Source organism: Natrix helvetica, assembly GCF_964273705.1.
Source record: "Natrix helvetica genome assembly, chromosome: 4".
Classification (NCBI taxonomy): domain Eukaryota; kingdom Metazoa; phylum Chordata; class Lepidosauria; order Squamata; family Natricidae; genus Natrix; species Natrix helvetica.
Window position 1 is genome coordinate 35885289 of NC_138550.1, and position 24898 is coordinate 35910186.

Genomic DNA, 24898 nt, shown 5'->3' on the forward strand with positions numbered 1-24898 from the left:
TGTTTCACTTTTTCTTTTTTCCCCTATTTTTTATTTTATTACAAAGTTAAAATACAAAATTCCAGAAGACATAAAAGAAAAAAAACCCATAAAACACAAAGCAATCAGAAAATTAAAAAGGTGCAACTGAACAACAAACACAGCCATATTTATACATAATATCCCCTTTAGTTGAGTACCAATTAATATTACTACAACATCAGTTCCTATCCCGTGCGAAACAGGCCCACCCTAAATTTTTAAATCTACTAGCAACTTATTGACTTGTCTTCTATATGTTATATTGACAAAGGATTTAAAATAATAATAATAGTAAAACAGAACAAAATAAAAGTTTCAAAACACTTTGTTAACAAACTCTTATTGTAAAATAGAATAGTAAGTAGAAAATTTATTGTAAGTAGAAAATTTACCATAACACATTAACTTTCCTGAATCACCCCAAAAGTTATAAATAGATTGTCCTGGTCAAAAATCTATGTTTGTTTCTCAATATCATATCTTGTCAATTGTTTAATTAAATGTAGTAAATTCAGTCTCAAGAATAGGTCTATCTTTCAAGTCAGAGTGCAAACAGAAGTAGTTACCAGTTAACTGTAATAAATCCATCCAGTCTCCCTTTATCTGCATCCCTCTTCGAAAACTTATAACACATAATACGATGTGGTTTAATGATTATGCATTAGGAATATCTCATCTGTGTCATATAAATGGTAAACAAAGAATTTGTTCAGATTCACTACTGCAATATTCTGGCATTAAAAAAATCCCTGTGCCCCATAGCAGTAGTAAGATAATGGATGTTCAAATCCCTTAATATACAACTAGGTTAAAATTCTAGTCCTAATATGAAGTATGATGATGTAGGAAGGCAAATTGTTTTGTCTTCTTTCAAGTTGTATTACTGCAGAGTTTTAAGAAAATGATGAATACAGAAAGCTCTGCTGTAAGTAAATAACATTTATTGTCCTGACCACCATTGTGCATACATGCATACACACACACACATACACCTATATTTTCATGTATTATGCATTATAAATATGCAATTGTATCAAAGCCTTACAAATATAAAACTTATTTAAACAAACTCTATCATAGGTTAGTTTTAGAGGCAGCTTAGGGTTTAGTAAAAATGTAATTTTTAAAGACAGTACTGAAGTAATTTATTGTAAATTTGCACACTGATTTGTAAATGTCCAGAAACTGAAATATGTATGAGTTCTTGACTTACAACTATTAATTCAGTGATTGTTTGAAGTTACAATGGCACTGAAAAAAGTGACATGACCATTTTTCACACTTACCATTGCAGCATCCCATGGTCACATGATCAAAATTCAGACACCTGGAAACTGATGCATATTTATAACAGTTACAGTGTTCCAGGTTCATGTGATCACCTTTTGTGACTTTCTGATAAGCAAAGTCAATGGGGAAACCTGATTCACTTAACAACTGTTTTACTAACTTAGTAACTGCAGTGATTCACTTAACAACTATGTCAAGAAAGGTTATAAAATGGGTTAAAATTCACTTTATAACTGTCCCACTTAGCAACAGAAATTTCAGGCTCAATTATGGTCATAAATCGATAACTCCCTATATATCAACACATTTTTGAGTACATGTTTTCAAGTCAAGATGTTGAATTATTATTAGTAGCATTAATAAATTTAGATTTAGGTAAAGATTATTTGTTTATTTATTTATATCTCATCTTTATTACTTTTAAAAATAACTCAAGGTAACATATATATCCAATATACCTTCCTCCTTCTATTTTCCCCACAACAACAATCCTGTGAGGTGAGTTAATAGCAGAACTATCAGCTAAATTCCAGTATTGACTTTATCTTTACATCTTTTATATTATGTTTGAGTTGAATAAATAAGATTCGGTTTTCAATTAACCTTGTGGAAAGCATGGTTAAGTTTGAATCAAATTCAAAGCTATATGAGAGTACAAATAATGAATGCAGATTAACTTTATTCTACATATGTTTATTTGGCTGAATACACTAAGTATCCTTAGGATATTTAAATAAAATCCAGATAAATGCAAATGTTTGTAAATAGATAACTACATTTGATAATTGTGTAACTACTTTACAACAGAGATGCTTTTTGAGGGAGCTTTTTGATCTTGGCTATTGCTGACTAGTGGAGATTGTTTTTGCACATTTGCAACTAGTGTACAATACCTCCTCCTATTTTTCCTGAGCCAGTAAGTTGGTAAAGTTATCTGTGGTTTAATTAAACCCTGTCTTAATTACTGCAGGAAACAATCCTTGAAAAGGTTCTACAAGTAGTAATTAGTTGAAAAAGTTTCCAGAGGCCAGAATGTTAATTATCAGTTGGTTTAAGAACTCTTTGTTTTGTTTGCTACATTGTGGGTTCATTTGAACCAAAATGGATTATAAATGGAATAAATTAATAATGTCAATAGACTTATAGTTTTGAAGCACTTCAGATGTTACGTTCACATGGCACAAATGATGCTCCTAGATTAGTTCATTGCAACTTTCATCAGGTATAACTGACAAAGACCAACATCCTCAGTAGGGTATTAAGAATTATATTTTATCATATCTGGAGGATGTTAAATTAGAAAGGCTGTGAATGCATAACTAGTATTTGTCTGAATATTATAATTCATCATAATTCAGAGAGAAAGTGTCTACTAATCACAGATCTGTCAACCATATTTAAAAGTAGGGACCATTATGTAAAACTACTCTGATACTCAGTAACAAATTAATACCAAAAATCTGAAAGCTTGGTGGGTTTTTTTTTTTTACAGAATGTGATTCATGTCATTTTACTTAACAAGGAGAATTGTTTTCTAAGTCTGAATGTTCGTGACCAGAAGATTCAGTCAGTCTCTTAAAAAATTATACAAGGCTTCTGGGAGACATCATCTGTTGATCTGGTGTGAAGTACTATCAGTACGCTGATGATACTCTGTTGTACATTTACGCCTCAGCCAAGCTGAAAATGCTATAAAAATCCCTAACCAATGACTGGAGATTAGTGGTGATTAAATTTTCCCAGGTCAAAGTTGTTGCTTATCAACAAATATCTGGCGGTATTGGTACAAGTAATTATTTCTGGCAGAGTTGTAGTTCCCCCCTTGAAAAGGTAATTTGTGATATGGGAGTTCTATGTAATTCCTAACTCATGCTTAAACAGTAGGTGGAAGGTCCAGACTAAGCTGCTTTTGCTCCAGCAGTGCATTCGTTTCAGTCCTAGCTGGTCAAAATGATGATGCTTTTGTGACAGTACTTCATACCTTGATCCCACATGCCTGGACTATTGTAATGCTGTGTATGTGGTTAGATTAACACCAATTTTAAGGTCACAGCATCAAATGCCAATAGGTTTTAAGGCCTAATTCAAAGTTCTGATCATCAATTTTAAAGGTCAATATGATCTGCCTATATGATATACAAAGAACAGTTTGTCAGAGTTGAATATGCCTATTTTATCCCAAAATTCCTCTCCTTGCATTGTGAACTAGAGTAGTGGTGGCCCCACCCTATGGAATAGTGTACTACACAAACAGTTGTGGCCCTATCCTACCTAACATTTTGTAAGATTGTGAAGACCTATTCCATGGTCCCTTTGGCCTTGATGGATAGTAGATGACATATTTAGGAATTATGTTTTTGTTGATACTCATTTGGTTGCTTTTATTGTACGTCATCAAAAAACTTAATTCACATAGTGATTCATGGATTGCGTAAAACAAATACATTAGCAGGTGAATTAAATCATGAATCAGATGTCAAGAATACAATAATGTATACAAATTTAGAGACAAATTTGAATTTTGTTTCCTATTTTTGGTTTTACTGTCTATCACATCTAAGTTACATGCCAGATATTTCAGTCATGGACTTTGAAAACAAGGTCAAGATGCCTGATTCTCTGAGTATGGTTACTACTTCTGAGTTATACATGAATACAGCCATATCAGTGATCAAAATGGAACAATTTAGAAACTAATTCAGCATCTGTCAGGTAAGATGAGAAAATCCCCCTGCTTTAGAATATCCCAGACTTGGCCCTGACTCTTCAGTTTAAGCAATTGGTTAATTGATTCAACACTAGCCTGCTTTCAGACTGTCCCCAGAAGCCTATTTCTTTTCCTACTGTGCTCATCTCCCTGCACAGGGCTGGCTTTGCCTGCAAACAGCTAGCTCTGACAATAGCTCTGTGTCTACTGCCGATAGGAAAGAGCAGGAGGAATCATGATAATTTAATGCAATAGATCCATAGAAAATAATTGATGGATATTGTTCTATTGGTCATGGGGAGGAAAACAATGCTGTTTATTTTCAAGTTTAATTGAATATTCAAAAAATACAGCATGCTTTGCTATGTGCAAGATAGACCAGAAAGATCTTATGGTCCTCAGCAGTGTAAATTACTTTGTATTTTACTGATGAAGTGAAATATACAGGCTCTTGCACTGTTATGTAATAATTATGGAGAATTCATTTGGGCATGTGCAGACAGTAAAGATATAAAACATGGAAAGCATAACAGCGAGTGTAATCAATCCCTGTGGAGATGACAAGGTCATCATCTGGTACAGTATTCCAAGTTCTGTACATGACTCTTATCAGAAAATGTAAGCATTCATTTTGAAACATCCCTTAGAGAACAAGGTGGACTTAAGTGGGCAGTTAGATGTAATATATCAATCGTACTACTGGGCAATGCAATTAAGCATGGACGTCGGTGGCAACAATATTCCATGAGGCTACAAATGAGGGATAGTAACTGAACAAATAGCATGTCAGGGACCTTATCCAAATTTACTTTGAAATATGGTTACAGTTAATGATATAATTTATCCAAATTCTAATAATTTTTCTACTAGATTTGAGACTAGCATTATGTACATATAGGTTGTATACAATAAATGCATTTCAGGCACTTTGTTACATTCTAGGTTAGAATATATATTGAGCTTCAATTGGGGACAGAACCTATCTGATCGTGTCTGTGTTGGAAGCTATAGCCAAATGCAAACGTTTAGCTATCTCCATAATGACATGATCACAATTCAAATAATTGGCAACTGGCTCATAATTACGAAGATTCTATGGTCACATGATCACTATTTGCCACCTTCACTGTTGTTTTCCGGTTTTTAATAGATTTAGATTCCCCCCCATAGGGTAAAAGACATATAAGGGGGGATGGGAAGGGGGGGGGAATGCAAGACACACATTCCCCCAACTTAGGGAATATATGAATGACTTCCAATATTTTAAACAGATAATTACAATCTTATTGTTCCTTCTCCCTCTTAGATATTATATAATCATCTTCAGCCTATCATTTAATTTTTGTTAAATCTTCAAATCCATAAATCCATTTCATTCCTTTTTACTTGCAGCAAAAAGTCCACATAAGAAAGGTTTCCAATCTTTCAGAAAAGGTTTTGCTGCTTTACTTTTGTCTGATCAAACAGGTCAGTTTTGCTGTTTCTGCAAATTCTGATATTTTCAAAGTCTGTTCCTTCACTGTGGGAATTGTAGTATTCTGTTGTGCATACAATAATTTTGTTACAGTTCTATACAAAATAACTTTATTATGAGTTGTTGTAACAGACAAGGGAGATCATAGTCTGCAGCTGCCTAGTGGATAGAGCAAAAAGGCTGAGGGGCCTTTTCCCATGTTCTTGGACTGTTGTGATGGTGGAAGCATTGTACTTTATCCGGTCATGTTTTCTGTGTGGAGTGACAGATTTTTCTAATTCATTGTCCATAAGTCCCAATAAAAAGAATTCTGCTTTCTTCGTAATGTGAATCCTTACTATCCTTTGCACCATTGTTGTAAATTCATACCCAGAATTTCATACCCAGAATTTCTTAGCTTTCTCACAATTCCACCTTGCATAATAAAATGTCCTTCATGCTTTTCACATTCCCAACCCTACTTTGAAACACCTTTATATATTTTTTATAATTTCTCTGATGTCGTATACCAATGATGCATTATTTTATAAAAAGAAGTAGCTTAAATTATGATAGTGTAAATTTAATCCCAGTTACTCACATTCTCTAATATCTTTGTTATATCCAAAATCAATAGCCCATTTTATTATTTCAAATCTTAACAAGAGTTTATGCATTTTTGCTGTTATATGTTCATCATCATGAATATATAATTTAATTTCAAATTTCATTTTGTTTTTTTAATTCCAATTGTTTTTTTAAATATTAAATATTAAATCTTTTTAATTATAAAAACTACTGAAAGCTGACTTTTGCTGTCAGTTATTATCTTGACTTCATCTTAATTTCTCCACTTTTATGTATTAATAAGTCTTGATACGTTAGCCATTTCTCTCTATCTGCTTTTTTTCTTCAATAGAATCCTTCCTTTGCTGAGGTCTGTAAAGATACTTCAGGCACAATCTGGGATTGTAATTTATTCTATACCCTCAATATGTCACTTCTCACATAGTAATTTCTAAAGTCCACATTAACTTTAACTTTATTGTACCATAAAAACCTATGCCAACCAAACATCTTGTTATGACCTTCCAATTCCTTCACTGTGGTTTCCAACAACCAAAGTGGCAAGCAGTCATTGACAGTGTCACATGATCATCATTTGCATACTTCTGCCAGCTGACAAACAAAGTTGATGATTTGCGATGCACTGACTTGCGAAAGTAGTTCCAGTTGTAGTTGTTAGGTGAATCCTGCATGGCCATTAGATGCAATGTCACATGATCATCATTTGTCTCCGATGACTTTGCTTGCCAGAAACTGGCAGAAGGATGCAAATGATGATCACGTGACATTGCATCTAATAACTGCAATTGGAATTGTCATTGCAAGTCAGTGCAGTCACATGGCATTGTACTTTATAACTATTTTGCTTAATGACAAAGAGTTTCTGGTCCCAATTATTGTTATTAAGTCAGGACTACTTGTAAGTTTCACTTACTAATAGTACAAAGAAACAAAATGATTTTTAACTTTTACTATAGCAGAGTAAATGTGGCTACTTTAGAACAGATTTAGGTTATATAGATATAGTATTTTTATTCCACATTTGTTATCTTTATAAATAACCCAAGGCAGTGAACACAAACTAATACCCCTTCTTCCTCCTATTTTCCCAACAATAGTTCTGTGAGCCAAGTTGTATTGCGAGAATGCACTGGTTCAAAGTCCCTCAGATGGCTTTCATCCCTAAGGGAGGACTGGAATTCATGGTCTCCTGGTTTCTAGCCTAGAGTTTTAGTCATTAGACCAAACTGGCTAAGGTGAGAAAATATTTTTTTGATGAAGCCTTGCTGCTGTACAATGAATAAGCAATGTTTCTATGTTGTTGTTTTTAAGGGAAAAAACTGTTTAAACCTACTTGAATTACATGGCAGGAAAGCAAAATAAATGAGGTGTGAAGCTTAATTCCATTAAATTAAAAAATATCTAGAATCCTATGCACGTTTTCCTTAAAATCTCACAAAAGACAGCTATATCTTGATTCTGTGGATTGTGATTGATGTATATGCAGTACAATAAGTTGCAATTAATTGGCCTTTTATCTGGAGAAGAGATATTCCCTATTTGGAAATTTAGGTGGTTCACTAGATCAGAATTTTTGAGTGGGAAATTCTACATATTTTAAAGTGGTCAAAAAGAAAAGAAAATTCTGATTGCATGAGTGAAAGTATGTTTATGCATTATTGCTTTTTCGGTTGTATAAAAAAAGTATCCCTCCAATTTCTGTATTTTTGTATACCTAAGTAGTATCAGAGGTTCAGGAACTTGATTGAAGTAGTAGCATAATTGGGGAAAAACTAATAATTTCCTAGTTTATTCTGATTAATTGGGCCAGTTGAGTAAATACTAATTTAAATTATCTAAAATCCAAGTCCTGCTGTGTATAAATGCCACAAACCTCGGCTCATTTTATCATTCTTGGGTTTTCAACATGCATACTTTAGGAGCACAAATTATGAAAATGTCCTTTTAAAAAAGTCATTGATACCTATTAGTTTGGAAGAAAAGACACAAAACCATTTCTGAAGCAATGGAGTTCTATTGATGAATCATTTCCAAAATGCTGTTCAATCTAAGTCACATGTAACTTATAACTAAAAAGTAGCTGCAGAAACATTTAGGGACTTTAAAATTTATCTAATTTGTAGACAGTGTTTATTAAAGTGATGGATAAAATGGAGTTCCTGAAAGAGTAGTTAGGCAGGAAAACACCATTGCTTGTTTCCCCTTTGCCAAAAAAGAAAAATGACAAACAGTTTATTCTCTTAAAATCTCATCTTTTCTAATCTTCATCCTGCAAAGGAGATGGGAGTGATCCGTTTCTGAGGCATTCTGTCCTGTTACTGGGCCTTTCATGATTCCATTGTTCTTTATGTGCAAAAGAGTAAATATCTTTCTTGAAATCTCGTTCTCTCCAATCTCTCCACTTTGTGGTATGAGAGGAAGTATCAGACAAAGGAGACTTTGCCTACAGATATAACTTGCTTCCCCCCCCCCCCTCTCCTCACTTGCAGAGCAGAGAGATTGGAAAGATCTCAAGAGAGTCAGCTGTTTGCAGTTTGCACATTGAAAACAATGCTATTATGCCATCAGTGGAAATGGGTCACACAAAAGAGAAATTGCCTAAAAAAATTACTTTCCTTTGTGCCTACTTACTGGTCAGTCCTAGAAGACATCAACCCTGACTGATTTTTAGAAGGCCAAATCCTGAAGATGAAACTCAAATACTTTGGCCACCTAATGAGAAGAAAGTATTCACTGGAGAAGTGCCTAATGCCGGGAAAGATTGAGGGCAAAAGAAGGGATGACAGAGAATGAGGTGGCTGGATGGAGTCACCGAAGCAATAGGTGTGAGCTTAAATGGACTCCAGAGGATGGTAGAAGGCCTGGGGGTCGTGATGGGTCGGACACGACTTCTCAACTAACAACTGTTTTCTATACATTTAAAGCAATGCAATTGTATTAGCAACTCAGGACTCAGATCCAAAGGTGTGCAATGTAACAGCTTATAGTATTCTCTTGAAATTTCTTTCTCTTCATTCTCTCTGCTCTGTGGGATAGACAGGAAGTAAGCACATTCTGTACGTAATTCTTCCCTTTATCTTTCCCCTCCCCCGCCTCCCCAATTCACCATAGAGTAGGAAAATTGGAATGGAGTACAAGAGAAGATTCTTTGCTTTTTTACACATAAAAAACTGTGGATTCATGCTGGCAGTGGGAAATGATCAGGCAAAGGAGAGATTGCCTATAGATACCACTTGTTTCCCTTCCCCACCTGTTTCCCCAGAGTGAAGAATTTGAGAGAAAGAGATTTCAAGAAGCAGGTACTGGACCATTCCAAATACTGGGGAAGGGTTAGAAGGTAAACAAAAGTTAAAGGTGTGAAACTGAGTGGTCCTGTTTCTTTCCAGCAGAAAATCATAGTTCCCCTTTAATGGCCACTTTATTTAATGGTGGAATTGCCAATCCCAATTAACATTGTTAAATGAGAACAATTTATATGGAACTGTGCCATTGTGGACAGGAATAAGATTTTGAAGACCTTGGACACATCTAGAATTTTGAGGAAATACATTTTGTATCTGTTTTCATAAAGTGTAGTTTGGATATTCATAACATGACAATGTTACCAATGACAAACACCCATATAATGAGAAGACAAAGTATTGCGATTATTAACGTCGGCTTTTTTTAACCTCCTAAATTGTCTCAGTCATTGTTTTGCTTTGTTGGTTGAGATGCAAAGCTATTCTAAAAAAATTATTTACAAACTCTTTAATAAAATAATTTGCATGCTCCTCTCCTTTTTTTCTTTTCTTTTCATTTAATAAAATAAAATCAGTTGGTTCAGAAAACATGACATGTCCCAACAAATACTCTTCCAGTATACTCATGTATTGCCAATTCCTGTAGAATTCAGAAAATTCAAGCTTGTGTCTTAACTACCAAGATAAAGGCAGATCATGCAGTTCTGAAGTTTTTATTTTATTCCTGGTTTAACTTTTCATTGAACCGTGGCACAGTGAATGCAGTACTGAAGGCTACTTTTGCTGACTGGCCTATGCCAGCAATTTGGCAGTTCAGTTCTCACCAGCTCAAGGTTGATTCAGCCTTCCATCCTTCTGAGGTTGTAAAATGAGGACCCAGATTGTTGGGGGCAATAGGCTGACTCTGTAAAGAGCTTGTAAATCTAAGTGCTATTGTTATTGCTATCTTCTGAGTCATTGTAAATCAATTTTCAAGAAAATTTACCTTCCCTTTAAAGGTCTTAACATTTTAGATTAGTTTTAAACTCTGATAGTTCCTGTGTAAATCAATGGATTGATTTCACATTGATTTTCACAGGCAATAGTTATTCTAAATCACATACCTAGATATAATGGAGTCTGTATTTAAGGCTGGAATTCTGCATACAACCATCATGGGGTATATTTCGATCAAAATATGTTAAATATGTAAGTTATACAGCAATTGGCATATTTGGGACGGTATAAATAGTGGCAATAATGTTAGTGAGTAAAAGGCAGAAGAATACAAATAATGAAAAAATGGAAGATTTTTGTTATCTGAATGGTCTGTTAAATTTTATAATGGGAGTACACCAATCATATGATAAAAGACTTATCAACCTAAAAACTACCCAAGAAATTTCACTGCTTTAGAATGATGGCTAAAGATTAGGAAATAAACTTTTAGGCAAAAGACAATTGCTTTTAGATATCAGAAGTTCCCCTGAAGTAAATACATATTGAGATTAATTTAAGATAATTTTCTACATGTCAAATATAGCTATTTTGTAATAAATTCCTATAGAAAAACTAAATTCTTAATCTTTTTGTACTACTTAGTGTTAAGGCTCAGAAAAATAAGAAAAGTAAATTATAAAATATTCATTAGTATTTTCATTTAAATAAAATTTAAAAATAATGTGTGAAAAGGATAGAAAAGTTGGGGCTCATGTTTCATTATAGCTAAAACTTCAGTTTTTAGATTTGATAAAATTATAAAAATAAAGATCTGAAAAAAGTTTAAATTTCTGATAGTGATTAAATATCAGATTCAAGAAAATAAATGTGTTGCATTAAATTACAAACAGTAGCTTACTAATAATAATGTAGTATTGAAATAGACAACAATTATTCATTCAGTTTCCCCAATGCCTACAGACTTGCTTAAACTTTTTTTAAAGTAACTTTTAAAAAGTGGAAGCTTTGTAGCATACTAAAAAGGAAATCAATGTCATCAAGCATAATATGTATCTGAAGAAATGTCTTTGGGCCCCACAAACATTGCATTTATAAACTGGGAGACTATTACTTTCTGGTAGATAGGTGTTTTGTTATTGGAAGTTTCCACTTCGGTAACTTTTTTAGAGATAGACACATCTGCCATGGTGGTGATTTTATTAATTTGTCACCAGTTTTAAAAGTTTAATACACACACACACAAAATCAACCAATCAGAATAGAGCTGGAAGGGATCTAGGAGGTCTTCTAGTCTATCCCCCTACTCAAGCAGGAGACCTTATACCGTCTCAGACAAGTGACTGTCCAGTCTCTTCTTTAAAAACATGCAGTGGTGAAACACCCATAATTTCTGAAGGCAAGCTGTTCCATTGTTTCTTGACCTGCCCTCAGGTGCTTTGGAAAATGCATTGACCCCCTCCTCTTTGTGGCAACCTCTCAAATATTGGCATACTGCTATCAAGCCCCCCCCCCCCGTCCTCCTTTTCTCTAGACTAGCCAAACCCAAATCCTGCAACCATTCTTCATATTTTTTAGTCTCTAATCTTTAATCATCTCTTCTTTGCCAAAGACTTTTCCAAAGTCTCAACATGTTTTTGTAATGTGGTGACCAAAACTGGATGCAGTATTCCAGATGTGGCTTTACTAAGGCTTTATAAAGCGGTACTAACACTTAATGTGATTTTGATTCTGTGCCTCTGTTTATACAACCAAGGATTGTATTTGTGTTTTTGGCTGCCACCGCAAACTACTAACTTGTTTTCTTGGGTGTTGGCTATTCCTGCCAACTTAGTGTCATCTGCAAATTTGATGTGTTTCTCTTCTATTCTCTCATCTAAGTCATTTATGAAAATATTGTACAGTACTGGGCCTAAGACGGAATCTTGTGGTACCCCAGTGCTTACTTCCCTCCATGTATGTGTAGTACCACTAAAGACTTCTCATTGAGTACAGTTTGTTAGCCAGTTACAAATCCATCTGGTGGTGATGCTGTCTATCCCACATTTTTGTAGTTTACCAAGAAGCAGCTTGTGGTCTACTTTCTCAAACACCTTGCTGACCTCTAAATATACTGTGTCCACAGCATTTCACTGGTCTGCTAATTTAATCACTTTGTCAAGCCTCACCTCTGGAGAAATGATGTTCTAGAGGGCAGATGCCATGGCAAAATTTTGTGGTACAAAGCATAATTAAATAGAACATTCCCTATTATTACTTCTATAATAAGCATGTTTTTCCTGAATTATAATTTATGAATATAAATTGTAATTAAATTTTGATGAATTCTTTTGGTAGGAAAGCACATATTTTTGTTTTATTGTTAATACACTCATTTATTTATGGCCTGCTTTTGTCAATAAATACTTCTAATATGTAGTAGGGGATGGACAGAATTGTTTATTTCAAATTAATCACTGGCTAGAAATAAAAGCATTCATCTTCAATTTAGCATAAAATGTAAGTGGTTCTGATGAGTATTAGGATTCATGCTCAATTTCAATAACAAAAAGTTATTTTTTGTTTGGGAAAATGAAATATGCATATCTGAATTAATTTTAACTTTTGGGTTTATACTTATACCTGTTACCTTGTACATGTTTGACAAACTAAAATAAATAAATAAATAAATAAATAAATAAATAAATAAATAAATAAATAAATAAATAAATAAATAAATAAATATGCATACCAATTGTTCATACTGTTTGCACATGTTCACAGATAACTGTAAAATCCTTTTGGTTAGGATTTTGTAGTATAGCTCTGAAATATGTTCTGATTTGTATTTTATTCTAACCAAAAGAAACAAGTAAACAAACTCGGAAACAATTTGAGCTTTGAATTCAGTGACCATGCTGCCAGAGTTATTCTTTATGCTTATACTGTACACTATAGATTATGAAGCACAGAAAGCATAAGATATTCTACTAGTCTTTTCTCAAAATCGTGAGTTCTGTGTTTATTTTATTTTTTAATCCTATCAAAATACCCAAGATTGGTACAGGTAGTCCTCACTTAACATCTATTCCCTCAACAACTATTCGGAGTTATGATACCACTGAAGATGAATGTGTGACCAGTCCTCAGAACTTATCGTTGCAGTGTGCATGCAGACATGTGTTAAAAATTTATGCATGCCTTATGACTGGTCTTACCCACCTTGCCCCAGCTAACTTTTGTTGTCATCTTTGTCTGCTTTTCCTCCACTTGGTTCGCTGTCCTGGGGGATGCACCACAGAAACATCCTGCTGGCAGATGATATCAAGCCCAGAAATGAGCGCCATCTAGGGGGTGTGGGTTTTACAAAAAATGATTTGTACTGGCGGAAAATGGACAAGGTCAAACCAGGCAAGAAATGTAAGACACTTCTCATTCAGTAAGCAATTGATGGGACCTGGGAGGAGACCGGCTCCTAAGCAGGCACTTCTTGCCACACCGCAGTTCATGCACTGCTTTCTGTCTATGCTTGGTGCTTACTTGATATGCCATAGTTCAGACCTTCTTGGCCCATTTTGGCTCAGGATTGTGTTCATGCAGTGGGGCTGGTTGACGTGCTGCAGGGCTTGAGATATAACTTCATGTTGGTGGTAAGTCCAGTGAAGGGGAAAAGAGCACAGTAATCATGTTGAAGAGGACAGGTAGAAAGGGATGATGCCAGGGGATCAGCCATTTCTTCATGTTGTGCAGAGCTGCCAAAAGGCCAAACAGGAGGAAGAGACATAGGTGAACGGGGAGATTTGAACAGGAGGCAGTCTCTTGTTTTGGAAGAACCAAGACTTTAAGCTGGTAGGGATCAAGTTAGGAATGGTTTGGATCAGCATGGGTACCTGCCTAATGACCCACAGGATTTGTTTAAGAACATTAACAGGAACTGCTAGAACTACCATTGCTAAGTGGGATGGTCATGTCACAAAATTATTTTAAAAAACCACTTCACTTATTGACCAAGCTAAGTTAGGTTCATTAAGTGAGCACCTATATTTTCAAAATCTCAGTTACATTCCATTTAAATTTGAAAGACTACTATAGTGTTTACATACTATGTTTCAACCAAAGGCTTTCAAAAAGATACTTGACTCCGGGTTCTTGACTTTAATTTAGAAGCATTATTTATAGCAAAATTGTTCAAGTTAATAGACAAAAGTGTTGGCACAGATTACATTTTTAATTATCTTATTTTTTTCAGCTAGTGCTTTGCTGGATACAGCACCATATAGTAATAGTAAAATTGTATAAGCCACAGCAGTGTTCACACATATTTCCTCCAAGAGAAATGATTTTTATACTGATTAAATTTGATCGTTTATTATTATTTAAAGTTCTTTTTCTTTAAAGTTAACATACGGTTTGAAAATTTGAATGTGAAAAATAATCCTGATGTTCTTCCAGTAATTTTACAAATGATTTGACTTCTGAAGGTAATCATGCCTGTTTTCACACCCACAAACATTTAATTTATTGGGTGTTTCTTGCTTATTTTTATCACAAATCCTTTAATATTAACATTAAGATTAATGTAGAAAGTTAATCATTACATCTGGTTCTCTAGCAAGTTAATTTCTCTACAATGGAACTTCAATTTACTGACTCCTCATTTAGCAGTATTTGGATACCACAGTTTATGTTTTTCTCTGAATCTTCTCCCATAAATGATAGATACGTTGCACTAAAACTGTGATAATTAATTATCTTAAGATCACAGCTTCAGCAGTGACTTAGACTACTTATGAACTGACATCATTGTGTAAATATCATGTGATTTTGTATTTAATGTATATTCAGGAATAACATAATAGTAAAAAAGTGCTCCATGTATGTCAAACAAAAAGAAAGAAACATTTAGTTGTATATTTTGCCATATTTGGATATTGTTGAATTTAGTTTCTCAAAATCATTTAATAGAGCCAAGAATCAGAAACTAAGTGAAATAGACTCTTGTGGGCTACTACAATTATGACTAGATTTCTAATTCAAACATTTAAAATTAAAATAACAGAATTGGAAGGGAAGTCTTCTAGTCCAACCTTCTGCTTAGGAAGGAAACCCATTTCAGACAGATAGCCGTCCAGTCTCTTCTTAAAAACTTCCAGTGTTGGAGCATTCACAACTTCTGGAGGCAAGTTGTCCACTGATTACTTGTTCTAACTGTCAGGAATTTTTTCTTATTTCTAGGTTGCTTCTCTCCTTGATTAGTTTTCATCCATTGCTTCTTGTCCTGCCTTCAGGTGCTTTGGAGAATAGCTTGATTCCCTTTTCTTTGTGGAAACCCCTGAGATACTGGAACACTGGTATCATTTCACTCCTAGTCTTCTTTTTATTAAATAAACATACCAAATTCCAGCAACTGTTCTTCATATGTTTTAACTTCCTAATCATCCTTGTTGCTCTTGTCTGCACTCTTTCTAAAGCAGTGGTTCCCAACCTTTTTTTGGCCATGACCCACCTAAGCATCTCTAAAATCCTGATGCTTCCCCTGTGACATATAATTCTTACTTTACTCAAAAAGTGAATCCTACTCATGCAGAGGAAGCCTAAAAGGCCATTAACTTGGTTTAAACAAGATTCAAATTGCCGCCATTAAAAATCAAATTGCCCCCCTGTGGGGCATAGGCCCCATGTTTGGAACCACTGTTCTTGAGTCTCAGAATTCTTTTTTCTTTTTTTTTTGCATCGTGGCAATCAAAACTGATGCAGTATTCCTAGTGTGATCTTACCAAGGCATTATAAAATGGTTATTAACACTTCACACGATCTTGATTCTGTCCCTCTGTTAATGCAGCCTAGAACTGTGTTTTCTTGGCAGCTGCAGCACACTGCTGGCTCATGTTTAAATGGTTGTCCTCTAGGACTCCAAGATCCCTTTCACAGTTACTACTATTGAGCGAGGTACCATCTATACTATACCTGTGCATTTGGTTTTTCTTGTATAAATGTAGAACCTTACTTTTTTCCCCATTTTATTTTATTCAATTTGTGGAAGGTAATATCCTGATAACAGGGGGCCAGTTCCACAGGTGCTGTAAAATGGCACTGCAAATTTAATACTCTACTAAATTGTGTAATTATGTTCACTGGCAAATGTAATGTGTTAATAATTACATCATTTCTCTGACAGTCATACCATTGTAGGAGCACAGGGACAACTTTGTTAATCATTTTTTTTGTAATTTCATTAGATTATACATTGTATTTTGGGCATATTCATGTAAGCATAATCATTCTGCTTTAAATACTGTTTGAAGCAAGTCCAAAGATTCACCATAGAGAAATCAAAATGGATGCTGCTTTCAAATATGCAGTCTGTGAAATTAAGAAAAAGGGTTTTTAAGTTAAACAAGAGTACTAGTGTTCCACAAAACAGTTAAGAGAACACAGAACTATTTTATTTATTTATTTAATTTTGTTTATTTTATTAATTAATTTAATTAATTAATTTGCATCATGCCCTTCTTCCTATATGTGATTCTGGACAATTTACAAGGATAATAGATAAAATACATACTGTATAAACAAAATCTGTACATGTGGAATTATAAGGTAGTCATTAATAGCAGGTAAATGGACTCTTACACATACCTGAGGTTTGGGAACAAAACCAAGTTAAGGTCTTGCAGAAGGTCAACAGGGTTGGGGCCAGTCTGAACTTTGGATGGATGATATACCAGGGGGCAGGTACCACAGCAGAAAAGGCTCTTCTGCCCTCCATCAGACAACACTCCTCAACTTATGCGATTAGATCATACTCCTCCGCCCAAAGGCATAGCCTAAACTTCCTAATTATAGCATCCATGCCAGTTTGAATAATAAATTGTTTGGGAACTAAACTATATGCAAAGGACACAGTGTCAAATAATAAAATTGATATCCAAGTTAGAGACTAATATGTCAAATATATTATCTCGATTCATTTATATTTTGTGTCAATAAAACTTTCAATTGTGCTCAAACGATTATTGAATTTTATAGCTCAAGGGAAGGTAACATGCTCCTTGTGGGTAGCCAAGTGTTTATAAACCTATGAAACTTCTTACTGGAATTTTCTCATTAGATTTTTCTTTCCATGTACTTTTTAAAAAATTAATAAACTACGCAGAAACTTGTCATGTTGAAAGATTGCCTTGTAACATGTTAGCATTGTAACTGAACAGTTACTAAATGAACTGTTGTATGTTAAGGACTATCTCTACACGAAGCATTTTATTTTATATATCTTCTATCAACTATTAATCAGTTGCATGCATTTATTGTATATCTTAATTATTTTAGAAACACAATGTTTAAATTCTTTTTCATACGCACTTGTTTCATACACACGAATATTCATATACCTTTTTGTTTTTCCTCAATTGATCAAGAAGTCAGGTTTCTAAGTATAATAAAAGTTACTGCTTTATATTGTTTGATTGACTCTACAAATTATGCTATTTGAATATTCTAGAAATATTCAAGTGGTGTGGTGAACTAGTGGTGAAAATACTTGCCTCCCATTCAAAAGGTTGATAGTTTAATCCTAGGTAGCAATAGATGATTCTCTCCTAGAGTGCAAAGAAAAAATAACTGCTGAGAACTGGCATCAGAACTCTACCCTGAATTAAGGGATTGCAGTGTCATAAAAAGGGAGTTTTATTCTATATATTTATTTAATTAGAATAGTTTGGTCAGCTCAGTGGAGATGGCTTCTTTCAAGTAGATTCAAGTAGATTGTAATGCACAGTGAGTTACACATTTCTAATTTTAAGTAATTCTACTTACATTTTGTTCATTTAGTATCTTTTATCTATATCTCTATATCTATCTGTGTCTGTCTATCTATCTATCTATCATCTATCTATCTATCTATCTATCTATCTATCTATCTATCTATCTATCTATCTATCTATCATGCATACATACATACATACATACATACATACATACATGCAGGTCTTGGCATATTCAGATCTTTTCCCGTGTAAGATTGAGAGTATCTTGGTGACGTTTCAACGAGGTCCCACTCGCCATCTTCAGGCTGGTGCCTTCGGCTTCGTACTTGGCGAGCAAAGCGTGATCGGAACTGCTGTCTTTCTATAAATATTGGTGGGGTGTGTGTGGAGTGCTGGCTTTGTTGCTATAAGCGGATTGGTTGGCTGTGTTGTAACATCTTGATTAGTTGATATCTGATAGAAAATTGTCTTATCTCTATGGGGAGGAAACCTTCCTGCTGACCAGGATGTACGAGAAACTCGAAGTCCAAAGAGCCACCATCTTATGTGACCTCACATTCCTACGCAACTGCCAAGACAAAAACATGCTTCCAACTAAAATTCCATTCTAAAACCTCAGCCGCCGAAAGGATCCTGAAAAGAACTGAATTAGCCCTAATCAAAAACGAACTCCACAGGAAAAGATTCCTACTAGACCAAACCAACAGGGGACCTACACACTCTTCACCTCAAACTCAGTAACAAAATCCACCCAGCACTCTGGGACAAATCCAAACAACTAGCCATCTGGAAAGCCGAAACAGAAACCACCCACAAGACAGACATACACACCAACAGACTCCACAGACTAGAAAAACAACAGAAGCCCACCCACCCCTCCACAGTAACTCATGAAACAAACAGTACATAACATTTCAGACAGGACCCTCACCATAGCAGAAACCAATGTCCTTTCCAAAGGATTCAACTTTGCAGTTGCCCCCAAACCATCCCCACTGAAAACATCATATGCAGAGTTAAAGCTACCCTAACCAAAATCAACCCAGATGAAGCCAATAAAATCAGACTTGAAGTTACCAATGCCCTCTACTCCAGCAATTCACCCAGAAGCAACTTACATAAAGAAAAACAAAAAGCACTCACCAACTTGAGGAAAGACAACAACATAATCATTCTCATAATCATTGTTTGGCAAGATTCTGTAGAAGTGAGTCTATGGAGTTGACTATGGGTCTGAGTGGTGTTCCTTCTTTGTGTATCTTGGGGAGGCCATAGAGTTTGGGGCATCTGGAAGATTTTTCTCTGAGGATGATTCTTTGCTGGAATACCATGCAAAATCTGCCCTGCAATATACATAGGACAAATGAACAGGAGAATAAATGCACATATCGCAGAACACAAGAACGCAGTAAGAAAAAAGGGGAAAAAAATGTCCTCCTTTTCCAGCACCTTAAAGCTACAGGACATGAAATTAATTTTGAAGGAACCAGTTTAATTTCCAAAACTGAACACTTCAACAAGAGAATAATTATGGAAGCTATCAAAATAGAGAAACACCCCCACAACATGAATAAACGTGATGCTACCTGCCGCCTACCAGACATCTGGAAACCAGCCCTGATAAACAAACAAGCCCCACCCACCACCCGGCCGTTACCATACAAAACAACAACGGACCCAAAGTCAGCACCAATCTACCAATCATGATACAGCCACACATCCAATCAATCCACTTACTGAAACAACACCAGCACTCCACACACACCCCCACCAAGATTTATAGAAAGACGGGAGCTCCGGCCACGCTTTAAGCCAAAAACACCAATGGCAAGTCCAAGGATGGCGATTCTACCAAGATAAAAGCTTATTGAAGGAGTTTACTAAAGATAATTATAATGGTAAAGCAATTTTTAAAAAGTAAATAAAATAATACCATTACAAAAAGCTAAGAAATGTTAAAACGTAAAATTTAATATATGGATTTAAACAAAAGCAAATTTAAAATGTAATAAAAATTAATAAACATAATGGAAGAATTCGAAATATAAATTAAAATATAACCCAAATATAAACTAAAAAGTGACATGTGCATGTTTATATGGGTGAAATTAGTGAAGTGAGCCTCTTGATTAAGACTTTTAACTTCTTCAGGTAGCAAAAGCATACATTGAATGGCACAACTAAATACCTGGCATTGTATACAGGAATATCTGCACGATATATGGGTTAGAGCCTCCTAAATCCAGATGGGTAATCTCAGAGAGGGTGAAGGAGAATAGGAAAGGAAATATCCTATGGCTTTTCCAGCTCCAGAAAGACATGCAGGTACTAGCCACTCAATTAGACATAATGATATCAGGCAGTTAACTAATCAACTTAATATTATTTATTAAATGTATAAAAATCAATATGAAATGCAAATAACAGTGCTTCCTTTTCCCTACCTTTTTGTCTGTAGGCTATGCTGTCTAAAAATTATAGAAGGTAACAGTAAAATACTTAAAGATTATCATACTGGGAAAAAATGGTTAGGTTTGAACGTTTGGTGTTTTTTTTTAATTAAGTTTTATTTTAGTTATATACTTTATATTTTTCACAAATGACACAGCAAGTACATAGTAAAGAATATTGTCTGCAATTGAAAAAGATAAAATGACTATTAGTAGAAACCCATATCGTTCCATTGGAAAACCTTTCCACCTCAACAAAAAAATTAAAATATCAACAGGAAAATAATACGGTATAATCAGTAACTTTCTTCTGGTTTTCTCAATAATGTACTGTAGCATTGTTCTTCTAAATAGCATATAGGATCCCAAACTCCTGCATTATTTTAACATGATTCAGCAGTTAGGCCTGGCTCTTCTGCTAGATGGAATGAACCAACTGTCTTGTGGCTAACATGAATGTATGATGGATTTCTTATTTCTAAACACATCAAAAAAGCTGACTTACAATAATTCATTTAGTGACTATTTGAAATTTTGATGATACTGAAAAAAGTAAGTTATGTGAAGTACTCACATTTATGACTGTCATAGCTTCCCTGTAGTCATGTGAACAAAAGAGGGTGCATGGTGACAGGCATGTATTTATAGTGACTGCCATTTCCCAGGTTCATTATCTGAACTACCCAATCATCTTCCAACAAGCAAAGCCAATTAGAGAAGCCAGGATTTTTTAAATGATCATGGGATTCACTTAATAATCTCAGTTATTTACTTAACAATCATGGGGGGAAAGGTAATGAAATTGGTCTCAAGTCACTTAAAAGCACTTTATTTATTTATTTATTAAATGTCTATGCCACCCATCTCTGCATTGGCTTTTTTGGCAGCTGCAGCATACTGCTGAGTTATACTTAAATGATGTTCAACTAGATCCCTCTCACAGTTATTACCGTTGAGCTATGAACCGTCTATTTTATACCTGCACATTTGACCTTGCTTTTCTCATTACTGTGTTGCATCTTGTTGGCTACGGTCCGATGTGCAAGATCCTTCTGAATCTTGAATCTATCCTCCAAAGTGTTAGCAGTTACCCCCAACTTGGTATTGTATGCAAATTTAATGAGTTCCCCTTCCATCCCCTCATTTAGATCTATATCATTTATGAAAATATTGAAGATGACAGGCCCCCAAACAACTTTGTAGTGCACCCCAACGCATGCTTCCCTCTATGTAGATATGGTTCCATTAAGGTCTACATGCTTATGCAGTTGGTCAGCCAACTGTAAATCTATCTGGTGGTGCTACGTGTATTCCTCATTGGTCTTTCTTACCTAGAAGTAGGCTGTGGTCTACTTTGTCAAACACCTTACTGAAACCTGTAAGTATACTATATCCACAGTGTTTCCCTGACCTGCTGATTTCGTCACTTTATTGAAGAAGGCAATCTGGGGTGATCTGTTTTAACAAACCCATTTTGGCTTCTTGGCAATAACTTTTTATATGTTTGTAAATCCATTGCTTGGTTATCTTTTCCAGGATTTTCCCAGATACAAATGTCAAGCTGATTGGTCTATAGCAGGGGTGTCCAAACTTGGGAACTTTAAGACTTGTGGACTTCAACTCCCAGAATTCCCCAGCCAGCATGGCTGGCTGGGGAATTCTGGGAGTTGAAGTCCACAAGTCTTAAAGTTCCCAAGTTTGGACACCCCTGGTCTATAGTGTCCTAGATCCACTTTTTCCCTTTTTTGTAGATTGGAACCACATCAACTATTTTCCAGTACTTTGGCAGTTCCCCCATGTTCCAGGAGCTGTGAAAGATTTTGTTCAGTGGTTCTGAGAACACATCTACAAGCTGCTTCAGAACTCTGGGATATAAACCTTCTTGTCCTGGTAATTTAAAATTGTTTAGAGTTGATAAATGTTTTCTTAGCAGTTTCTTTCCTACTTTCACCTACGTTCCTGTTCTGTCTCACACCATGCTGCTTTTGGTAGCAAAAGTTTCATCAGTTATATTTGCTTGATTCGGTGGTCCATAGTATGTACCTATATAGCAATATCATTTCTTTTTCCTCTAATTTTCATCCAAATGAATTTGAGAAGGCTTTCAACCTTGATGTTGTGTATTTCTATGGAGGTTTAGTGACTCCTTATTTACAATACACACTCCCTCTTGTTGGATCTGGTTTTTTTAACAATTTATATAATTGTATATTCCAGTAGTGGATTTCATCCCACCACGTTTCAATAATGGCAACAATATTATACGCCCTTGTGTGTTAGGACTTCAAGTTCCCCCTGTTTTTCCCCCATACTTTGAGTATTAATGTATAGGCGTCTAAGCCCTTTTATGACTGACCTTGCATTTGCATTCTACTTCTCTTGTTTTATACCTGAATTTCCCTTCCTTCCGATCAAGTTTCCATAAGTTTTAAACTAGCCACTATTCCTATTACATTAACACTCAGGGAAGTAGAGCTACCTTCAGATCAAGCTAATATGTTGCTATCATTCATTTTAAGTGAACAAACCACTGTATTCTTCAAAAGTGAAGACCTTTCATTTTTACTAAGAAGTCCAATATGTTAGTTGTGAAGCAGCCTTGACTGGAAATAATATTGACAATTGAGTTTTGCTGCACTGCAAAATACATTAATAGAAGCATGTTAAATAAAGTAAGATTACACGCATATAGAAAAATAATAATCATAATTAATGGACAAAATTTCATTGTTTGATTTCTGTTGGCCAGCAAAGGGCTTAGTTTGCTAACAAATATCAAAGTGGAATTTGGGAAATAAGAATTCTGAAATGTGCCATCTGCTTTATATATTAAATTGAAGCAAGCACCACATTTCCATTCTAGTTAAGTTCTTAGAACAAATAGGTATGTTATTTTTATTATACTATTAATTATAATGCAATCAGCAACATGATGGCTATATTCAAAGAATGAATATTTCTATTTTTTATCTGCAAAGCTGAATGATCAACATTGGTTTAAAGTTATCTGACAAGCTTTGTATAGATTTTAATCTTGGTTTCTATCACAGTAACTTAATATATTAGCTCTTTAGGAAAATAAAGAATGAAATGCCACTCAAAATTATTATAACTTCAATTTGTGAAATCATTTTCATATTTTCACATTTATTTCTCAAGCAACAGCTGCAGAAATGGTCAACAAATATAAATTCCAACGTGTGTACCTATAGTAAACCTTATTTTATTGGACAAATTGAGACTAAAGATTTACCATTATTCATTCAACTTTATTAATGATGAAAAAAGAAATATACTTTTATCTTCTTATGGTATTTTAATCAGTAACTTCTTTTAAAGCATTTAAATACAAAGAATAAAAATAATTAAGTAAAAAAGAGACATTGTGGATAACAAATGTCAGTACATAAAGAGTTTATAATTATAAAAATTAAAACTCATTGCATTAATTAATAAATATACAGAACTGAGTGCATAATATCAACTTATAACTGGAAATTTCTATTAAAAATATCCATAATAATACTAGTATGCCACTCTTTGCCTTTGTTCTAAAAGCAAATGCACACAAGTATGTAGATAGAAAAGAGAAAAATAGAAATAAAAAGGAAAATCAGTAGGTATTATTAGGAAACTACACAGTTTAAAATTTCCTCTGTACTTGGCTGATTATTATTATATAATAATAATATTTCAGCATAAATGTTGAAATTGCTTCATTATGTCAGTTGCTTGCCCTTAGAAACCAGTCTGAAATAGCTTTTTTGTGTAATACATACAATACAATAGTAGAGTTGGAAGGGACCTTGGAGGTCTTCTAGTCCAACCCCCTGCCTAGGCAGGAAACCCTATACCGTTTCAGACAAATAGCTATCCAACATCTTCTTAAAGACTTCCAGTGTTGGGGCATTCACAACTTCTGGAGGCAAGCTGTTCCACTGATTAATTGTTCTCACTGTCAGGAAATTTCTCCTCAGTTCTAAGTTACTTCTCTCCTTGATTAGTTTCCGCCCATTGCTTCTTGTTCTATGATCTACATGATCTACAGGGAGCCATTCTTCCTTAAATTTAGTCAATTTGTGTTCTGAATGTATATTTTGTCTTGTATTTGCCAGGTTTGGACTAGTCTGATATTGTATGCAAAAACCCTTTTACAATATTAAGTCAAATTTTATCGATCAACATATAGTTTAGTAAATTGTATTTTTTAATTTGTTCTGAAACAATTCCTAGTAGAAAAAAAATAGAGGTTTCTTTCATATATGTACATACACTTTTATTAAAGGTTTTACAAAGATCATAAAAAACATACAAATTATGAAGCGCAAAGGAAGAAAATGAAGGCCTGTTGGGTCATTGTTTCATAGATATTTCCTAATCAGATTCCACAATGCCTTCAAAATTGACAGAACTTCTAATGTACTGCCCTCACTAGAAAAATTGCAATACAGGTTGGACTCAACTTA

The 24898-nt window shown here is 34.6% G+C and overlaps 1 protein-coding gene across 14 annotated transcripts in view; it reads left to right on the plus strand.

Annotated features, from left to right (window-relative positions):
• The window catches only part of BBX (BBX high mobility group box domain containing), a 119814-nt gene that overhangs the window by 5572 nt on the left and 89344 nt on the right, over positions 1–24898 (plus strand). For 3 of the 14 annotated variants that reach the window (XM_081952042.1, XM_081952041.1, XM_081952051.1), the window contains exons 2-3: positions 5411–5485; positions 7157–7294. The exons of the other annotated variants lie outside the window; for them this stretch is intronic. The gene's annotated coding sequence lies outside the window, so the exon portion shown is untranslated. The remainder of the gene's footprint in view (positions 1–5410; positions 5486–7156; positions 7295–24898) is intronic. 14 annotated transcript variants of the gene reach the window in all.